General features: G+C 40.1%; 1 protein-coding gene and 1 long non-coding RNA gene across 2 annotated transcripts in view; both read right to left on the reverse strand.

Moving 5' to 3' along the window:
• ighd (immunoglobulin heavy constant delta) overlaps positions 1-15,488 on the reverse strand; it is a 252,691-nt gene that overhangs the window by 70,538 nt on the left and 166,665 nt on the right. The gene's annotated exons all lie outside the window — the stretch shown is intronic.
• Positions 12,327-14,027, reverse strand: LOC139574065 (uncharacterized). The gene is made up of 3 exons (XR_011674711.1): positions 13,723-14,027; positions 13,353-13,627; positions 12,327-12,829 (listed from the first exon to the last, which is right to left on the reverse strand). It is a non-coding gene; the product is annotated as an uncharacterized lncRNA (long non-coding RNA).

Here is a 15,488-nt window from a genome sequence, read left to right on the forward strand (position 1 = left end):
CATTAAAACTTGTTTTTCAACCATCCACACATTTCTTGTTAACAAACTATAGTTTGGCAAGTCGGTTAGGATATCTATTTTGTGCATGACAAGTAATTTTTTCAACAACTGTTTACAGACACATCATTTCACTTATGATTCACTGTATCACAATTCCAGTGGGTCAGAAGTTTACATACATTAAGTTGATTGTGTCTTTAAACAGCTTGGAAAATTCCAGAAAAATGATGTAATTGCTTTAGAAGCTTCTGATAGGCTAATTGACATAATTTGAGTCAATTGGAGGTGTACCTGTGGATGTATTGCAAGGCCTACCTTCAAACTCAGTGCTTCTTTGCTTGACTTCATGGGAAAATCCAAAGAAATCAGCCACGACCTCAGAAAGAAATTGTAGACGTCCACAAGTCTGGTTCATCCTTGGGAACAATTTCCAAACGCCTGAAGGTACCACGTTCATCTGTACAAACAATAGTACGCAAGTATAAACACCATGGGACCAATCAACCGTCATACCGCTCAGGAAGGAGAAGCGTTTTGTCTCCTAGAGATGAACGTACTTTGGTGTGAAAAGTGCAAATCAATCCCAGAACAACAGCAAAGGACCTTGTGAAGATGCTTTAGGAAACAGGTACAAAAGTATCTATATCCACAGTAAAACAGTCCTATATCGACATATCCTGAAAGCCTGCTCAGCAAGGAAGAAGCCACTGCTCCAAAACCACCATAAAAAAGTCAGACTACGGTTTGCAACTGCACATGGGGACAAAGATCGTACTTTTTGGAGAAATGTCCTCTGGTCTGATGAAACAAAAATAGAACTGTTTGGCCATAATGACCATCATTATGTTTGGAGGAAAAAGGGGGAGGCTTGCAAGCCGAAGAACACCATCCCAACCGTGAAGCACGGGGGTGGCAGCATCATGTTGTGGGGGTGCTTTGCTGCAGGAGGGACTGGTGCACTTCACAAAATAGATGGCATCATCAGGAAGGACAGTTATGTGGATATATTGAAGCAACATCTCAAGACATCAGTCAGGAAGTTAAAACTTGGTTGCAAATGGGTCTTCCAAATGGACAATGACCCATAGCATACTTCCAAAGTTGTGGCAAAATGGCTTAAGGACAACAAAGTCAAGGTATTGGAGTGGCCATCACAAAGCCCTGACCTCAATCCTATAGAAAATTTGTAGGCAGAACTGAAAAAGCGTGTTCAAGCAAGGAGGCCTACAAATCTGACTTAGTTACACCAGCTCTGTCAGGAGGGTATAGCCAGAAATCACCCAACGTATTGTGGGAAGCTTGTGGAAGGCTACCAGAAACGTTTGACTCAAGTTAAACAATTTAAAGGCAATGCTACCAAATACTAATTGAGGGTATGTAAACTTCTGACCCATTGGGAATGTGATGTAAGAAATAAAGCTGAAAAAAATCATTATCTCTACTATTATTCTGACATTTCACATTCTTAAAATAAAATGGTGATCCTAACTGACCTAAGACAGGGCATGTTTAGTAGGATTAAATGTCAAGAATTGTGATAAACTCAGTTTAAATGTATTTGGCCAAGATGTATGTAAACTTCCGGTGTATGTAAACTATCAGTACCCGTTTTCGCAATGACCCATGCATGCAATAAATGGTATACTTGGTTTACATTTACAGGCTTATATCTCTGAATTTTAAAAACACATACATCCATTATATAAGTATATAAACAAAAAATATGATACATGTTGCAATTAAATAATGTTTCAAACATATGAACTAAAATCTTAGACAAGGATGTTTCTAGTTCTTCAGAATCATCCACTTGACGGGATACCTGTTGTGACTAGTGTAGAGTCTTCCCCGTATATCTTACATGACTCATGATTTGTTCAATTTTTAACACACACTCTGCATTAACCCCTGTATTGTTGGATGTGTAGAGCAATGCATTGTCCACTTTATTTGAAATAATTTGTTGAATAAGAGTTGAAAATTCTCTCAAAAGAACAAATAGATTTTTTCTCTCTAACATAGTATGCAAATAGTTACCCATTGCTTTATATCTAACTTTAAAATAAAAAATGTTACTTGTTTTCTTGGGATTTATTGAGCCAGAAAGTTACATCAGCCACCAAAGCTTCCTTGTATTTTTTGTCGTCCACCAGTGCTTGCCTGATTTCTTTTAGTTTCTCATGGATGAAGATCGCCTCCTTCAGTTCATGTAGGAAAGCGTCTGTTACACCATAAACCCTAAGAATAGATGGCACAAGACTCCAGGGCTCTGACCAGAGTTGTTATAAAACGGCCGGTCCACAGTCTTTTCACCAGTTCCTCAAAGTGTTTGAAGAAGAAGTACTTGGGTGGGTCATATAAACAAGGATGTCGTCGCTGGCTGGGGTGATTGATCTCACAACCGGGGCATTTTTCTCTTATATACTCTCCAATTACCAATTCTAAAAGTGCGGCTACAGAGGCCTTGATGGTATCCACAAAAATAGTACTGACCACCCCAGCAAACACATCCTCATGCTGTGTACATGTAGGTGGTGTCGTGGGGCATTCCTAGGGGGAGTAGAAAGGAGGGCTGTGAGGCATATTGTAGAGTCCTTAGGGTCTGGTACCCACGATGTATTGGAGTCCTCATATGGTATATGAATATCCATGGTATATGCTGAAATGAAGAACCATAAGAGTTATGGTCATCCCTTTTATTGTTGAAGCATTCCTTTGGGATTGGGGCGTGGTTAACGTAACATCCACATACTTAGTTTTTTTCAGGGGAACACCCTTCTGGGGGTTCTTTTGAATCAACATCCTTAGGATTCATATGTATAATGCACTTCCTTAGTTTAACAATACTCTGCTGGCGTTGGCTCTGTACAAAGAGAGCATCCACTTACTCAAGCATTTTCAATTCCATTATATCCCAACCTTTAAAAGGAATAAGCATACGCAACCTAAAATCCCCACTCAGTCCACCATCACGGATGTTACCGTTGCAGATTTTCTCGTTGCTGATATAGAACTCCACGCATCAACAAGGAAGTCCATTCTTTCTTTGTATTTTCACCCTATGAAATATTCTTCCTGAGGAGGGGGCAACTTTACAATGGGCCTCGTAGCCCGTGAACAAGCTATACCCCTTTGAACTAACTCTCAGTTCAGGACACACCACCTTGCGGAACACATGCCAGTCTTCAAGCTTTTTTGGCGCATCGTATATTGCTGATTTATACTCGTCCCTTTCTCTATGTTTTAACCGTGGTCCTGGTTCCGATGTTAAGGTCGTCACGAGCGTGTCAGTACTTAACAAATCCATGTTTTATTTCTTTCTTCTTTAGAGTCTTCTGTGGTTTATCTCTCTTGAGGTTTCTTGTCTCTCGTAGTGTTCACAGCTCTTACTTATACTGAGGCATACCGACCACCGGAAATTACTGTTTCATATACATGATCCCCAAACAGCAGATCCATAAGTTCACTACAAAATTTCAAATGTTTCAAATGTCTTTCAAATGTTCAAACACATTCCACAGTTCAACAAGGTCACTACACACCAATCACCAGGACAGCTTTATTGCAAACACAGGCTTTACCCAAAACAGCTGCACTATCAGGTTACATAAGCACTCACTCGATAGCGTGAGAACATCCGGACAGGATGTACATAAATGGGTATAACCACGTGACACATCAAATAGGTCATCAATCACTTTCGGACACAAGCCATCTATTATAATTCTTCTTAAGTCAATAATTTTATTTTGTTACATTGTTTGCAAACTGATATGTGACAAGTATTAATTCCAACATAACACGCTAGCTAAACAGGTGGGGCTCAAAACGGGTGGGGCTCAGGATCTCGTCACGGCATCTCTTTGCATTCAAATTGCCATCGATAAAATGCAATTGTGTTTGTTGTCCATAGCTTATGTCTGCCTATACATTAACCCCACTGACACCATGGGGCACTCTGTTCACAACATTGACATCAGCAAACCGCTCACCCACAGGGCACCATACACGTGGTCTGTGGTTGTGAGGCTGGTTGGACTTACTACCAAATTCTCTAAAACAACGTTGGAGGCCGGCTTATGGTATAGAAATGAACATTGAATTCTCTGGCAACGGCTCTGGCGGACATTCCTGCATTCAGCATGCCAATTGCACGCTCCCTCAAAACTTGAGACATCTGTGTCATTGTGTTGTGTGAAAAAACAGCACATTTTAGAGTGACCTTTTACTGTCCCCAGCACAATGTGCATCTGTGTAATGATCATGCTGTTTAATCAGCTTCTTGATATACCACACCTGGATTATCTTGGCAAAGTAGAAATGCTCACAAACAGGAATGTAAACATATTTCTGCACACAATTTGAGAGAAATTAGCTTTTTGTGCATATGGAACATTTCTGGGATCTTTTATTTCAGCTCATGAAACATGGGACCAACACTTTACATGTTGCGTTTATATTTTTATTCAGTATACAGGATATATCCACACAAAAGCTATATAGTAAAAAAGTGTTGGTTTTAGTGTCTTCCTGTCAGGTCTCCCTAAATACCCCTCTCCCCTCCATCTCTCTACGTCAATGCAAACCCTCCCTCTGACCCTTTCAGTACTTAAACAGGGTCTGTCTTTAGAGGCACTCAGAGTCCTGGAGAGTAGAGAAGAGCAACTCCCACCAGTTCAGCTTCAACATAAACCATGTTCCCTGCATCTTTACTGCTGCTGCTGGCAGCTGTCTCTTGTGAGTCTCTCTGGATTTGGGGATAAACATGCCAATTAACAATGGCTTTATTCTTGTTAAAATTTGTGTATAATGCTATTTGTAATGACTAATATGAATGTTTTTCCGTTGTGGTTTTATTTTCTCAGCTGTTCAGTGTGAAGAACTCACTCAGCCAGCCTCTATGACTGTCCATCCAGGTCAAACACTGACCATCTCCTGTAAGGTCTCATATTCTGTAGGTAGCTATTACACAGCTTGGATCCGACAGCCTGCAGGGAAAACACTGGAGTGGATTGGAATGAAATATACTGGAGGAACACACCACAAAGACTCCTTAAAAAACAAGTTCAGCCTCACTTTAGACTCCTCCAGCAATACTGTGACTTTAACAGGACTGAGTCTGCAGACTGAGGACACAGCTGTGTATTATTGTGCTCGCTACCCACAGTGATACAAACCAGCCCAAGACCTGTACAAAAACTCACTCACCCCTTAAACAGTAGGAGTTATATGTACTGTATCTACCAGGACTGGGCGATATTAACCTTAATAAAATAAAATCCAAATCCCCTCATGGAATGATGCATTTAGTTTATATAGTTTCTAGTTTAAACTAGTTTGATATGATATTGAATGATGAGCGTAGACAAATATATGTATGTACAATATAGTCTAAAGCTCCAAGCTGTTATTTCTACATAATATAACATGTAAAAACAAGTTTAAAACTCTGAAAGAGTACATGTTAGTCATTTCGCAGACGCTCTAATCCAGAGCGATTTACAGGAGCAAATAGAGTGCCTTGCTCAAGGGCATATCAACAGATTTATCACCCAGTCGACTCAGGAATTAAAATCAGCAAACTTTTGGTTACTGGCCCAACGCTCTTAACCGCTAGGCTACCTGCTGCTCACTGAGACAGTCAACATGGAGCTCATTGTCTCAAAGGTATGAAACATGGTTTTCCATAAAAAATACACATCCTTAATTGTTGACCCTCTTAATCAAAACATAAGTGCTTCACTATGCCCACTGCTACAGTATACCCCCCAGATCTTTATATCAATGCAAACCCACCCTCTGGCCCTTTCCCTACTTTAACAATGTCTAACAAGACAAGAGCATCTCCCACCAGTTCAGCTTCAACACAAACCATGTTCCTTCCATGTCTGCTGCTGCCACTTTGACAACATCTGTGATTTCTTTCAACAGGTGTTCATGGTCAGACACTGACTGAGTCTTAACCAGTTGTTAATAAGCCTGGAGAATCACACAAACTGACCTGTACAGCTTCACAATCAAATCAAATCAAATTGTATTGGTCACATACACATGTTTAGCAGATGTTATTGCGGGTGTAGCGAAATGCTTGTGTTTTTAGCTCCATCAGTGCAGCAATATCTAACAATTCACAATAATACACAATACACAATATACACAAACCTAAAAGTAAAAGAATGGAATTAAGTAATATATAAATACTAGGACGAGCAATGTCGGAATGGCATAGAATAAAATACAGTATATACATATGAGATGAGTAAAGCAAAAATATGTAAACATTATTAAAGTGAAGTGTTCCATTATTAAAGTGGCCAGTGATTTCAAGGGCAGCAGCCTCTAAGGTGCAGGGTTAAGTAACCTGGTGGAAGCTGCCTTGTGATGGCTATTTAACAGTCTGATGACCTTGAGATAGAAGCTGTTTTTCAGTCTCTCGGTCCCAGCTTTGATGCACCTGTACTGACCTCGCCTTCTGGATGATAGTGGGGTGAACAGGCAGTGGCTTGGGTGGTTGTTGTCCTTGATGATCTTTATGGCCTTCCTGTGACATCGGGTGCTGTAGATGTCCTGGAGGGCAGGTAGTTTGCCCCGGTGATGCGTTGGGCAGACCACAACACCCTCTGGAGATCCCTGAGATTGTGGGTGATGCAGTTGCCGTACCAGGCGGTGATACAGCCCAACAGGATGCTCTCAATTGTACATCTGTAGAAGTTTGTGAGGGTTTTAAATGCCAAACCAAATTTCTTCAGCCTCCTGAGGTTGAAGAGGCGCTGTAGCGCTGTAGCGCCTTCTTCACCACACTGTCTGTGTGGGTGGAACATTTCAGATCGTCAGTGATGTGTACGAGGAGGAACTTGAATCTTTCCACCTGCTCCACTGCGGCTTCCCTTGCTGAAAAAAAACATGATTTTGTGACAAATCTTTGGCCAATTTGCCGTAAATTGGGGTAAGCTCATATGTTCACATGTAAATTTGCTGCAAATTCAGTATGAATATGCAAATTCGATCAGGTTTTTGAATACTTTGTGTTTTAACAACATTGAAATGTTTTATCTATAATTTAAATGAACTTGCTTCTCACAGAGAAAACTAAACTTAACATACTAAGGGCTCTATTCAATCAGATCTGCTTTAGCCGACATCCGCATAGCTTTTGTTTTGGTGGTGTCGGAGGTGGAACTGCATTAGAGCTCTCAAATCCACCAGCGGCTCCTGCCATTATTTCTAAAGAGGACATTGCCATTGGCTGCATGGAGACGCATGAAGAGAATTCCCATGCGGCCTTGTTTACAAGTTTGAACATGGAATGTGAAATGTAATCTACATGTCGATTAGGCTGTTCCTAATCCTAATTATTTAGTTGAATGATTTTCAGTTTGATAGTCATTATTTATATACTGTATAGCCTACAATTTCTCATTCTGAACTTCTAACGGGAGTGGGGCGGGTGTGGTTTCTTGACAAGAGAGCAGCTGCTCACCGATTTGACAGCTCCAACTCAGCAGTTACACCAAAATATCAGCTATGCAGGTGTCTGCTAACACTGATTAACACTTGATCTAATTGAATCTAGTCCTTGTTGCCAAATGTTGACCTTGAAGTTTAAAGGGGCAACTACATTGTTTAAAAGAGAATTAAGAAAACTGAAATAATTAAAACAACAAAAATAAATCAAACCCAGTTCAGAAATATTGTCCTTTGTCCAAAGTTTGTTGAGTGCATGCATTGAAACAATCAGGAAACACAAAACAAAAACTAAATTAGGATACTGAAAACAATTACTGAAAACATTTTCTATTTTGGCATCTTAACAGGTAGAAACAGCAGCTAATGGGTGGTTTGGATTTGGAAAAACAGGTATTTTTGGGAAAAACTGGCATTCTATATATTTTTTAGCAAGGAAACAATGTTTCTGCCTTGTATAAACACTATATAAACAAACGATGTAGCTAGCATAAACTGGGACTGAGGCCTATTAAATATACCTTTAAATGTGTGGCCAACTCTTCCTAGAGCCACAGTATACACAAATTTTCTCCAGCTCAAGCCACAAGACTAAATCAAAATGTACTCATCTCATGCGCCGAACACAACTGGTGTAGACTTTACAGTGAAATGCTTGCCAATACTAATTATGATCTTCAATCTAGACTTAGGACATCGTCATTAAGAGACAGTGGTCTACCCTTCTTGATTACTCAGGTGTTTAAGGCTTGGGTGGAAGAAAAGCTAAATAAAATGTTAACGTACGTCTCAAAGCCATGCATGCAAGAAGCCTTGAACTGGTGCACATATATTTATCTGTCCTCAGTATGATAGAAGGCCTCAATCTGTCTTATTGCCTTGTAACTGATTGCTTCCAGAAAGAGAGAAGGAACAACATGATCAAGATGATCCAGTTTAAAGCAATGAAATATCTAATTGTTTCAAATAATGAATGTATGGGCTACATTTATGAGAATAATATAAGCATTTGTTTACCTTATTAAGCTTGAAGAAGAAACACTAATTATCACTCAAAAAGTGTTATGAGTGAGCACATCCCAAACATATTTTCAGGGTGTTGACGCGTCCTCCTCCAAATACAGCCTCTTCCAACACCACGGGTAAGGAAATGGTATCCATATAATGGCAGCGGAGGGGATGGCTGCCGTTTTATGGGCTCCTAACCAACTGTGCTATTTTGTTTGTTTTTTCACATTGTTTGTAACTCATTTTCTACATAATGTTGCTGCTACTGTGTCTTATGACCGAAAAGAGCTTCTAGACATCAGAACAGCGATTACTCACCTAGAACTGGACAAAGATTTTTCTTTAACCCTTTCACACATACCATCACACGGGTGTGATCATTCAACGGTGATCCCTGTAGCATATGATCAAACCGGTGTGATTAGAACGCTTATTGAGAACGCTTATTTAGAACGGACAGTTTCGAATGACGCAACAATCAGCATTTGAGCTAGCCACACTTTTTTCAGAAACTATTTACACAAACACAGTCCTTACAAGGTTATGTCCTGAATGTGAGCAGTTTATTTTGGGATGCAATTTCGGATATTCACAGAAGTAATTATAGCATAACAAATTCATCCAAACCGGAAAAATGTAGGCTACATTTGTCCTAGCGCTAACTGAGGAAAGATTGAAGCTTGTGGAAGGCTACTTGAAACGTTTGACCCAAAGTTAAACAATTTAAAGACAATGCTACTAAATACTAATTGAATGTATGTAAACTTCCGACTTTAACTGTATATGTTTGTTTTCTTATTATTATTATTATTTGCTAAAAATGAGTGCTCAAAACAGGTGGGGCTCTGGTCTTTATTTTACTGGTCTTCATTGTATTCATATGGAGAGAGAGTGCCCCCTGTTGGTGAATCAACAACACTAGCACCATGTATTTAACAGGTGTATCATTGTGTTGTTATTTGATACATCATTAGAATTGTTCCTCATGTATCCCCTTGTCATGGTCTACTGGTCATACCATACGGGTGTCTGTGTGTTTGTGCACGTCCTTCCTTTCTCTACCAATAGTTTGTGTACAGCTATTCTCATTAGTTTAACCATAGTGAATCCCTAGCACAGAAATACACTGCAGAGTCATCTGACTTCAACTGGCTCATGTGCAGATAGAAATTAGTGCTGTCCTTTGATGCTGTGAATCGATCCTGTACTACCTGGGCATTGCTCTTGCCACCGTAAGAATGGTATTACATTATCCATTCAAGTCCTTTTCCAGGTGCTTGGCGAATCCAGTGCATATAAGAGCTGCTTAGAGTGATTCCACTACAGGCACATGTGAGTTTGAGGGATCCTGCTGGGGTCCTGACTGTTCAGGGGACTGACTGTTCAGCCTGTGTGAGTACGACCTGACAGTGGACACCTGAGGAGGGAGAGGAATGACAGGTCACATCAGAATCACAGCAACACAGGTTATACTGATCAGACTACAGTCAGGAAATCACAGGAGGCAGCTGCCAGCAGCAGCAGCAGAGATGTAGGGAACATGGTTTGTGTTGACGCTCAACTGGTGTGAGCTGCTCTTCTCTACTTTCCAGGACTCAGAGGGACGTAAAAGGACTCTCAGATACAGAGAGGTTTTTATATAGGAGGAGGTAGAGGGAGAAAAAGGAACAGAGGAGCTATAGTAAGTTACATTTGCATAAGCGGAGGATATACAGTTGAAGTCGGAAGCTTACAGACACCTTAGCCAAATACATTTAAACTCAGTTTTTCACAATTCCTGACATTTAATCCTAGTAAAACTTCCCTGTCTTAGGTCAGTTAGGATCACCACTTTATTTTAAGAATGTGAAATGTCAGAATAATAGTAGAGAGAATGATTTATTTCAGCTTTTTTTTTCTTACATCACATTCCCAGTGGGTCAGAAGTTTACATACACTCAATTAGTATTTGGTAGCATTGCCTTTAAATTGTTTAACTTCGGTCAAACGTTTTGGGTATCCTTCCATAAGCTTCCCACTTTAAGTTGGGTGAATTTTGTCCCATTCCTCCTGACAGAGCTGGTGTAACTGAGTCCGGTTTGTAGGCCTCCTTGCTTGCACAGGCTTCAGTTCTGCCCACAAATTTTCTATAGGATTGAGGTCAGGTGCTTTGTGATGGCCACTCCAATACCTTGACTTTGTTGTCCTTTGTTGCCTTTTTGCCACAACTTTGGAAGTATTCTTGGGGTCATTGTCCATTTGGAAGACCCATTTGCGACCAAGCTTTAACTTCCTGACTGATGTCTTGAGATGTTGCTTCAATATATCCACATAATTTTCCTACCTCATGATGCCATCGATTTGTGATGCACCAGTCCCTCCTGCAGCAAAGCACCCCCACAACATGCTTCACGGTTGGGATGGTTTTCTTCGGCTTGCAAGCCTCCTCCTTTTTCCTCCAAACATAACAATGGTCATTATGGCCAAACAGTTCTATTTTTGTTTCATCAGACCAGAGGACATTTCTCCAAAAAGTACGATCTTTGTCCCCGTGTGCAGTTGCAAACCGTAGTCTGGCTTTTGTATCGTGGTTTTGGAGCAGTGGCTTCTTCCTTGCTGAGCGGCCTTTCAGGTTATGTCGATATCGGACTTGTTTTACTGTGGATATAGATACTTTTGTACCTGTTTCCTCCAGCATCTTCATAAGGTCCTTTGCTGTTGTTCTGGGATTAATTTGCACTTTTCGCACCAAAGTACGTTCATCTCTAAGAGACAGATCGTGTCTCCTTCCTGAGCGGTATGACGGCTGCGTGGTCCCATGGTGTTTATACTTGCGTACTATTGTTTGTACAGATGAACGTGGTACCTTCAGGCATTTGGAAATTGCTCCCAAGGATGAACCAGACTTGTGGAGGTCTAAAAAAAAATTCTGAGGTCTTGGCTGATTTCTTTTGATTTTCCCATGATGTCAAGCAAAGAGGCACTGAGTTTGAAGGTAGGCCTTGAAATACATCCACTAGTACACCTCCAATTGACTCAAATGATGTCAATTACCCTATCAGAAGCTTCTAAAGCCATGACATCATTTTCTGGAATTTTCCAAGCTGTTTAAAGGCACAGTCAACTTAGTGTATGTAAACTTCTGACCCACTGGAATTGTGATACAGTGAATTATAAGTGAAATAATTTGTCTGTAAACAATTGTTGGAAAAATGACTTGTGTCATGCACAAAGTAGATGTCCTAACTAACTTGCCAAAACTATAGTTTGTTAACAAGAAATGTGTGCAGTTGTTGAAAAACGAGTTTTAATGACTCCAACCTAAGTGTATGTAAACTTTCGACTTCAACTATATATAATTCATGGGAATATCAGTAGGTAAAAAAATATTTAGTAACAGTGCAAGCTATAAATACTCTTGTGTGTTGTCGATGTAAAAGGCCAGACTTCTACTGGAGGATAATGTTAGGCAGGACTGTGATACAATGAGCATTACACTGCCAATATTTTTTGTATCATAACCCATTAGTGTCAATTGTCCCCAGTCTTTAAATTGTTGCATGTATTTGTATTTATATCATAATACCTTGTATCTTTTTGATAGTACAGAGATTAGGCCTTCTTGTTCAGTATTGGTCACCTTTATCATAAGAATGATAAAAACTGTAATGGATCATGAATGAGTTTATTGAATGTTTGATAGACATCAATTAGAATACCATCAAGTCATATCAGGAGTATAATTGGTAAACAACTCAGATATACATTTCCAGCACCACCAGTGATGGGCTTGTATTCGTTTACAAATCAGATGTGGTGAAGCATCTCTGTTCTATTTCATTTAAGGAGTCCTATTATACAAAGGAAGGGTTTTTGTACAGCTCTGGTCATGGTTTGTATCACTGTGTCTGACACAGTAATTAACAGCTGTGTCTTAAGTCTGGAAGTTGTTCCCTTATAGAAACACTGTACTGCTGGAACTGTTATAACTAGAACTGATCATTAGTCAGTATACAGTGGAAGTACTGCTAATGCATGAAAAACCAACATACTCCAAACCTTTACCTTCAGCTTGTTGTATCCAGTGAGGACAGTAAGAATATATAGAAAACCCAGAGAATTTGCAGGAGATGCTGAAAGCCTTTTATAACCACTGGACCAGAATGGATGAGTTCAATACAACAGTAGACACCTGTAATGAGAAACACACATCAATACACAGCATTGACAGGTTTTCATCAGAAATGAGAAATGCTGCCAGCAGCAGCAGCAGCTTCCAGCAGTAGAGATGCAGGGAACATGGCTTGTGTTGATGGCTTGTGTTGATGCTGAACTAGTGGGAGCTGCTCTTCTCTTCTCTCCAGTACTCAGAGGGCCTCTAAGGACAGACAGACACTATTTAAGTCGGGAAATAACCACGTGAAACTAAATAATTTAGTTCATCCACGTGTTCATAAAACAATTCGACATACATCGGCAAGAAAAGTAGATAAGGATGAATGACAAATTGTAAAAAAAAATATTACGCAGCAGCTACATTCATGTTTTTATTCTAAAATAAAACGTCTAGAAGAATGATTCTTATCATCTGAAACATTACACTATACTTCAAAACATTGCAGTTCCTCCATCAATCAACTGAAATATTGTACCATCAGTAAAATTCATATAATGGGATATCTCTTGGTGTGTCAACAACACTATAACAACATATCTAACAGGTATGTTATCTCTGTGTCAGTGTGTGATGATACTGTATGTGAACATCTATCATGACCAGATGTGTGTGCAGGTGCTTGTACAAGTACATCCTTTCTATTCCAGATGGTTTTTGTACGGATTCTTCCATTAGTTTAACCACTGTGACTCTCTAGTACAGTAATACACTCCTGTGTCCTCACTCTTCAGGCTGTTCATCTGTAAGTACAGTTTACTGCTGGAGTCATCTCTGGAGATGGTGAATCTACCCTGGACTGACTGGGCGTAAGAGATTGGACTACTACTGTAGACCTGCTAATAAAAACAATCCACTCCAGTCCTTTCCCAGGAGCCTGTCTGATCCAGCTCATCTCCTAGCTTCTGAAAATGAACCCAGAGGCTGTACAGGTCAGTTTGTGGGATTCTCCAGGCTTTTTAACCACTGGTCCAGACTCAGTCAGTGTCTGACCATGAACACCTGTGGAAATAGAGAGTACAGATATTGTTGAAGCTTAAAGCTAATGTGTCAATGTATTTCCTTCATAAATGTATAATTAGGTTGCATATCCTCACCTGTTAGATAGACTGTCAGTAAGAGTAGTCCTGTGGTAGGAAACATGGTGATCTGTGTAGTTCTCTAAAGGTATTTGAGACAGTCCTCAGCAGATACAACCTTCAACAGAGACATTAATGAAGATGGAGGACAAGTGAGTTTTGCATGAGCTCCTCCTCACTGGGAGGACCAATCATAGGAGGCTTTAGGCCATCTTGAGATGTTCTTTTATGATAAGATTTTTTAAATTTCTATTTAACATTTATTAAGAACAAATTATTATTTACAATGAATCACCGACACCATTATTTACTGATGTCTTATTTGTTTGTTTTCCTATTATGGTATATATTTTTTTATCAGGTAGATTGGTGGAGAAAACATTTCCCATTTGCAACACTAACTCTGATAAAGAGTTGCAAGGACAGTTTTAACTTTTACTTGGTACTCATCCCGGATCCGGGAGCACCCCCCACAGTAAAAAAGCTGACTAGCATAGCCTAGCATAGCGTCACAAGTAAATACAAGCATCTAAATATCATTAAATCACAAGTCCAAGACACCAGATGAAAGATACAGATCTTGTGAATCCAGCCATCATTTCTGATTTTTAAAATGTTTTACAGGGAAGACACAATATGTAAATCTATTAGCTAACCACGTTAGCAAAAGACACCACGTTTTTTACTCCACCAGTTTTTTACTCCATCAGTAGCTATCACTAATTTGGTAATTGACTAATTTGGTAATGGAGGGCGAGGGAGAGCTTTGTACACGTCTCTGTGTGTGGAGTACAGGTGATCTATAATTTTTTTCCCTCTGGTTGCCCATTTAACATGTTGATAGAAACTAGGTAAAACTGATTTAAGTTTCCCAGCATTAAAGTCCTTGGCCACTAGGAGCGCCGCCTCTGGGTGAGTGCTTTCCTGTTTGCTTATTTCCTTTTACAGCTGACTGAGTGCGTTCTTAGTGCCTGCATCCATCTGTGGGGGTAAATAAACAGCCATGAAAAATATAGATGATAACTCTCTTGGAAAATAGTGTGGTTTACAGCTTATCATAAGATACTCTACTTCAGGCGAGAAAAATCTTGAGACTTCCTTAGATTTTGTGCATCAGCTGTTGTTTACAAATATGCACAGACCACCCCACTTCATCTTACCGGAGTGTGCTTTTCTACCTAGCCGGTGCAGCTTATATCCCGCAAGCTGAATATCCATGTCATCATTCAGCCATGATTCTGTGAATCATAAGATGTTACAGTTTTTGATGTCCCGTTGGTAGGATATTCATGATCGTACCTCATCTAATTTATTGTCCAATGATTGTACGTTGGCAAGTAATACTGACGGTAACGGCAGCTTTCCCACTCGCCGTCTGCGGATCCTTACTAGGCACCCTGCTCTGTGTCCTCTGTACCTGCTTCTCTTTCTCTTGCCAATGACGGGGATGTTGGCCTTGTCGGGTGTTCGAAGTACATCCTGTGCATCCTGCTTGTTGAAGAAAAAATCTTTGTCTAATCTGAGGTGAGTGATCGCTGTCCTGATGCTAGTGGAACTGCATATGCAAAAAGTGTTGAAGGACGGATAGAAGTCACCAGAGATAATTCTAACAGCATGGTTTATCTGAAGCTGTCTGTTCTGAGAACAGAGGACTCTGCTGTGTATTACTGTGCACAAGAGACACAGTGGTGTGAGTGAGTGAAGGATCTGTACAAAAGCCCTTCAGAGAATCTAACTGGCAAAACAGTCAACAGAGGGCAGTAGAGCATCAGTACAGCACAGTC

Source organism: Salvelinus alpinus, chromosome 1, assembly GCF_045679555.1.
Source record: "Salvelinus alpinus chromosome 1, SLU_Salpinus.1, whole genome shotgun sequence".
Taxonomy (NCBI): domain Eukaryota; kingdom Metazoa; phylum Chordata; class Actinopteri; order Salmoniformes; family Salmonidae; genus Salvelinus; species Salvelinus alpinus.